This window comes from Alligator mississippiensis, chromosome 3, assembly GCF_030867095.1.
Source record: "Alligator mississippiensis isolate rAllMis1 chromosome 3, rAllMis1, whole genome shotgun sequence".
NCBI lineage: Eukaryota > Metazoa > Chordata > Crocodylia > Alligatoridae > Alligator > Alligator mississippiensis.
The window spans coordinates 15989968-15995967 of NC_081826.1; positions in this window are offsets into that span (position 1 = coordinate 15989968).

Consider the following 6000-nt stretch of genomic DNA (forward strand, 5'->3'; position numbering starts at 1 on the left):
ACCACCCACAGTTCTTCCCATCTCTCATGATGACTATTGGCTCTGTTCTTTGGCCCTTCATAGGTCTGATTCCCAGGTGAAGTAAACCGGCATTGCTCCAGGATCCGACTCCATACGTGGCTCTCCTATGGAATCCAGTAGGACATTCAAACCAAGGCTCAGCTTTTACTCCTCTTGCTAATCAGCAATGCCAGCATGGATCAGCTATAGCCTGTAAAATGTTGGTTTGACTCTAACTCTCTGTCGACTCTGCAGAAACTCAGCAATTACATTCTAAGCCAAAAACGAAATGTACTTACAAGTAAAATTCAGCATAAAGGGCTAACAGAAATGCTTCTGTCTGCTCATAGATTATGCAGTCAAAAACCATTTTTAAATGCCTGGCGTGTACACAGCCTTTCCTCAATGGAAAACCCAGGCAGCTTTGTCCCTCTTCTCTTAAATGTTTGTTGCTACACTAAACTACGCTAGAAGGATGAAGGACAAGAGGCTGCCTGCCAGGAGGCAGGGTTTTTATCCCAGTCCTAAGCAAAAACCTATAAATCACATTCTGCCATCAGCTCATTATTTTTCTTCTGTTTCTTATAAACACAGCAGTGAGATCAAATGAAATATGAGCTTTCCAGGGCTGTTGGATTTCCTTGTATGTACTGTCAAAGGCAACATTTGCAGACATATGGCAGGCAGGCTACTTTCAGAGACGCATTTTGAAAACTGGAGCATAATATTTTTTCAGTCCAATAATGTGTAGGTGGTCTGTGTTACTAACCCTAAATCACTTCAGTGGTAGCTACCTTGCTGTTGAGTTTGGGGGTTTTCAATGAAATGGAAACCTCAGCTGCAATCCACCAAAATGAGTAGAGAAAGATTTTCCCTTGGATGCTTAGTTCTCTTATATTACTTATTACTTTGCAATGCCCCAAAAGGATGCTAGTCAAGAATACTATGCATGGTGTCTCAGTGGCCTGGATTGACTTGGTTCATTCCCAGCTCAACCCATGATTTTGTGCATAGTCTTGAGCAAGTCATTGTATGCCCCGTTCCTCTCCCTAAGTCACATGTTTTGTTGGACTAAATACCACAGACATTGCCAAACCCTCAGATATGATGGCACTGAAGGCCATACGCACACCTTGTTAGTTCCATAGTAGTTTTGGAGTATTGTAGCCACAAGGATCCAGGAAATATGCAAAAAATAAGGTTTTTATTGGTAATACTTTTATTGGGCTAACTGTATCGATGGGAGACATATTAGACAAGCTTTCTGGCACAAAGTGCCCTCATTCACCTTGTGCCTGAAACCTTGTTTAGCATTTCTCCCAACTATACAGTTGCTCTCCAATAAAAGATATCACCAAAACAATCTTACTTATTAGTTCCATGCTTTTTGCTGCTTTTTTTTTGTAACCCTGGTTTGCCTCACTAGGGACAGCCTACTGCCAGGTTCAGATCCCTGGGGTGCCAATGGCCTTGATCTTTCTCCCAGCCCATCGAATACATGGTAGCAGCCAAACAGCAGAGTACCCTAAGTTCCCTTCCTCCAGTGCAAGACATGATACAAGCTGATACATACAAACTTTAATACTAGATAGATAGATAGATAGATAGATAGATAGATAGATAGATAGATAGATAGATAGATTGGTGACGAGTAGGGGGTGCACGCGGGTGCACATGCAGCCCCTGAGATCAGCCATGTACCCCCTGGAAGTCCAGCCACGAAACCAGAAGTGCCAGCAGAAGTGCACTTCTGGTTACACTGCTGGCTTGGCGATTGGATGCTGCGGGATCCTCCCCTCCCTCCCCTCCCTGGTTGGTGATCAGTGGCTGGGCCCCACCCCCGTTGGTGATCTGCTGTCCCCCAGACTGGGGAGGCACCAGTTGCCCATAGATAGATAGATAGATAGATAGATTATAGGAACTTGGATTTATAAATGACATGAAAAGGAAAATGCATAAGTAAGGTAATAAAACCAGTTAACAATTAACAACCCAATATTCACTAATTAGACTACAGCATACTATACTTCACATGGGTATTGCAGCACCTCAAATACATGGATACTCTGACTTAATATCATGATCACAGGGTAACAATAAAATGTGCAGTATCTCGGGAGGCGCAGCTCAGGGTCCGCTAGGCTCAGCACGCACAACCCAGTCTCCAGCTGGATTTGCAGACTGCAGCTGGTAAAGGACGCCATGCCCTCTGGCTTGCCTGGTAGCTGACTCCAGCTTCCAATACCCTCAGACAGTGCTGTCCCGCCCCTGCTACAACCTTAACTCAAAGGCAAACACAAAACAAAGCAACACAAAGACCAGTGTGCTTTTCAACCCCTCTCGGTCTTTCTAGAGCCCTCTGCTCACCCCTCCTAGAGTTTCCTCGATCACACAACTTCCCTGCATGATGTTCGCTACCCCCTTTCCCTCAGGCCAGCCTGACCTCTCACAAATGGCCAAAGGCGACCTGGACTAACTCCTTCTGGTCTCGCCTTCCCTCTCACTCTGCACAGGGCTCACGGGTTCCTTGCGGATGGTGTGTCTGCGTGAATCAGCCTGGCGTGTCCTGAAGCCCCAGCTTCATTCTTCAGGGCTCAGCTCTCCCTGGTCCTCCAGAGGTCCCCTCACGGGCTCTGGCCGGCCAAAGGGGTGGATCTGCTGCTGTACACCTCCCTTCACCATCTTCCTATGCATGCACCTCTGTCTCCCCCCACCCAGGGTGGCAAAAACCTCCTCTTTTTAAGGAGCTCTCAGAGCCAATCAGGAAGCTAGGATTTTTCACAGCCTTGCTGATGGATCACCTTTGTTTGCAAGCCTCTTCCCGGGACTTTCCTCTTTCGAGATGTCTCTGCTGAGGCAGGTTTTCATTTGCCCTTAGTCTGGATTCTCAGAGGGACACAATTCACTGCTCCCTATGGTTTCTTAGAAGGGACAAACCTCCATTGCAGCCAGCCACGCCGTGTTCGGCATGGAGCACTCTTCTTCAAGGTACGTGCACTTTAATGCTTATTATGTTTTTAATTAGTTGTAGCTAGTGTTTCAGCAATCATCAGGTTACGTGACACTGCTCTGTGCAGGGAATAGGCCTTTTGGAGTGGATGCATTTCAGGGAAGGCCTTGGGGAGGATTAAACACAGTAGCTGCGACAGATCCAGGAATTATGCTGATTCAAACCTGAATGAGAGTCAGCAATGTGATGTTAACACAAAAAGCAAATGCAGTTTTGGGAGGCATTCACAAAAACATGGCAAGACACAGGAAGTGATCCTACTACTGTACTTAACATTAGGCGGGACTCAGCTGGAGCACTACATCCTCCTGTGGACACCATATTTCAAGATGTATGTACCAAAACTAGGGAGAGCCCAGAGGTGAGTGATGAAGATAATGAAGGGTTGGAAAACAAGGTATGTTGAATCAGACAAAAGGATGCTGATGGAGGACACAGTAGCAGGTTTCAGAGATTTGAAAGGGTGCTATAAAGAATATGGAGAAGCACTGTCCTGCATTACCGCAGAGAGCAGGACATGAGGCAACAGCAACCAAGTGGATTTAGAAGAATCTCAGGAAAAACTTTCTAACTGTAAGAACTGTAGGATAAATGAAACAGGCTGCCTCTGGGACTTTGTGAGATCTCCTTCCTAGGAGTTTTCATAGATTCATAGATGGTAAGGGGCTGGATGGGACCACAGAAGATCATTGGGTCCAGCCCCCTGCACCAAGCAGGAAAGACACCTGGGATCAAGTGACCCCAACAAAGTGACTGTCTAGTCTCCTCTTGAAGATTTCCAGGGTAGGCGATTGCACCACCTCTGCAGGAAGCTTATTCCACAGTCTGGGCACCCTGTCTGTGAAGAAGTTTTTCCTAATGTTGAGCCTGAAACAGTCTTCCAGGAGTTTGAGACCATTACTCCTTGTTTTCCCCAAGGGTGCCCTGGTGAACAGTTGTTCACTGAGCCCTTGATGTACACCCCTGATGTAGCGGTAAGCTGCTACCAAGTCCCCTTTCAGCCTTCTCTTCTTCAGGCTGAAGAGTCCCAGATCTCTCAGCCTTTCCTCGTTTGGCTTGACGTGCAAGTCTGTGATCATATGGGTGGTCCTTCTCTAGACTCTCTTGAGCTTTACCAGATCCTTGTTGAAGTGTGGTGCCCAGAACTGGATGCAGTTCTCCACCTGCGGTCTCACCAATGCCAAGTAGAGTGGAAGAATCACTTCCTTGGTTTTGCAAGAGGACACTGGATAAGTCATCTGTTTAAGATGGTTTAGGAACAGCACATCTTGCATCTGTGCCAGGGGTTAGACTAGATGACCTTCTAGGTCTCTTCCAAGCATCTGATTCTATAAATGAAGGATGGGGGAATTTATTGAGAGGACTGTGCCATCAGGTACATGGAAGAAGATCTGAAGACTGGAGAAGAAGAGTGAAGAAAAGGGGGCAGATAACTGTTCCACTTGGATGAAGCAAAGTGATTAAGAGAGAGTATGTGACAGTAGTGGGAGAGGTAGGATGATTGGTTCTTGAAGATCAATAAAATGCTCTTGTCACAATCACAGTCAAGTCTTTTCAGGTCCTCTACTATGTGAGCTTGGCCTCTTGAACACTTAGGTTAAGTAACTGCAAACCCACTCTGATCGATGCCTGGGCTCCGTCTATGTTTGGTGATTCACATCTTGCAGGGATGAAAAAGAAGAACCATAATTGTCATATTCACATTGCATTTGGTTAAAAGAATCTTTATGAATATAAAGCCAGTGGCTCTATTAGCTGCACTGATGTACACTAATCTACATGCTCACAAAACCATACATTGTGGAAGTTTCTATGAAGTTGCTGCTCCTGTTCGTGGAAGCAGCAGTGCAGCAGATGCGGCTTATCTCTACTCCTGCCTGTGTCTAAGCCTTTCTTTCCCCAATGAGCAAATGGAAGCACATACATACAGCAAGTTTAATCAGATTGTGCATTTCTGAAGCGGATTGCATTTATATGTATTGTCACACTGGAACAGCATAAGGATCTATATAGTAATTTAGATACTTTGCTGCTAGATGCCATAGAAAAACCCATACATCACCTGATTTCCTGTCTCTGACAGCAAGCAAGACCGAATACTTCAGGCATGGATATAAAGTGTGCCCTGCTGATCTTATTCAATCTTTCTTCAGTCTTTGATACAGTTGACCACGGGGTGGTGATATCGTTTTTACATGACCTGATGGATATTTGTGGGACAGCTCTAAATCGGTTCTGTTCTTGCTGAGCAGGAAGGTCCCAGAGGGTGGTGATGGGTCAGTGATTGTCAGGACCTTTCCTGTGGTATCCCCCATCCTATTGCTGCCCCCCCACCCCCACCCTGTCCTACCCCCCAATATATATGAGGCTGCTGGGCAAGATTGTGCAGAGATTTGCAGTGGATAATAGCAATATGCTGATAACCCCCAGCTCTACTTCTCCTCTTCTGTCCCACAGTCTCAGTCCTTCCCCAGTGCCTGGCTGCAGTTGAGAATTGGATGCAGGTGAACCAATTGAAACTGTATCCAGAGGGCATGATGGCGCACAGACTGTGACCTGGGGAGGAACCAGGACACCTATCACTGATGAGGTTCAGCCTCCCCTAGTCACTGCGACATCTGGATCTTCAGGTGGTGGCCAGAGCACCTTTAACCAGCTCCATCTGGTGAGAAGGCCAAAACCCCTTTTTTCAGACGCTGATCTGGCCACCATCATCCATGCCTTCACAACCTCAGGGCTAGACTACTGTTCTGTAAATGGGGCTTCCCTTTAAAACTATCTGGAGGCTGCTGCTGATGCACACTGTGGTGACCTTGCTGCCTTCTGATGGCGATAGGTCCCCAGGAGCACATAACTCCAGTCCTCCAGCATCTGCACTGGCTCCCAGTCGCTTTCCAGGCATTCAAGGTGTTAGTTTTGACCTATAAAGCCCTAAACATCCTAGGACCTACATACCTAAAGGACTGCCTTCTCCCCTGTGTCCACTGCAA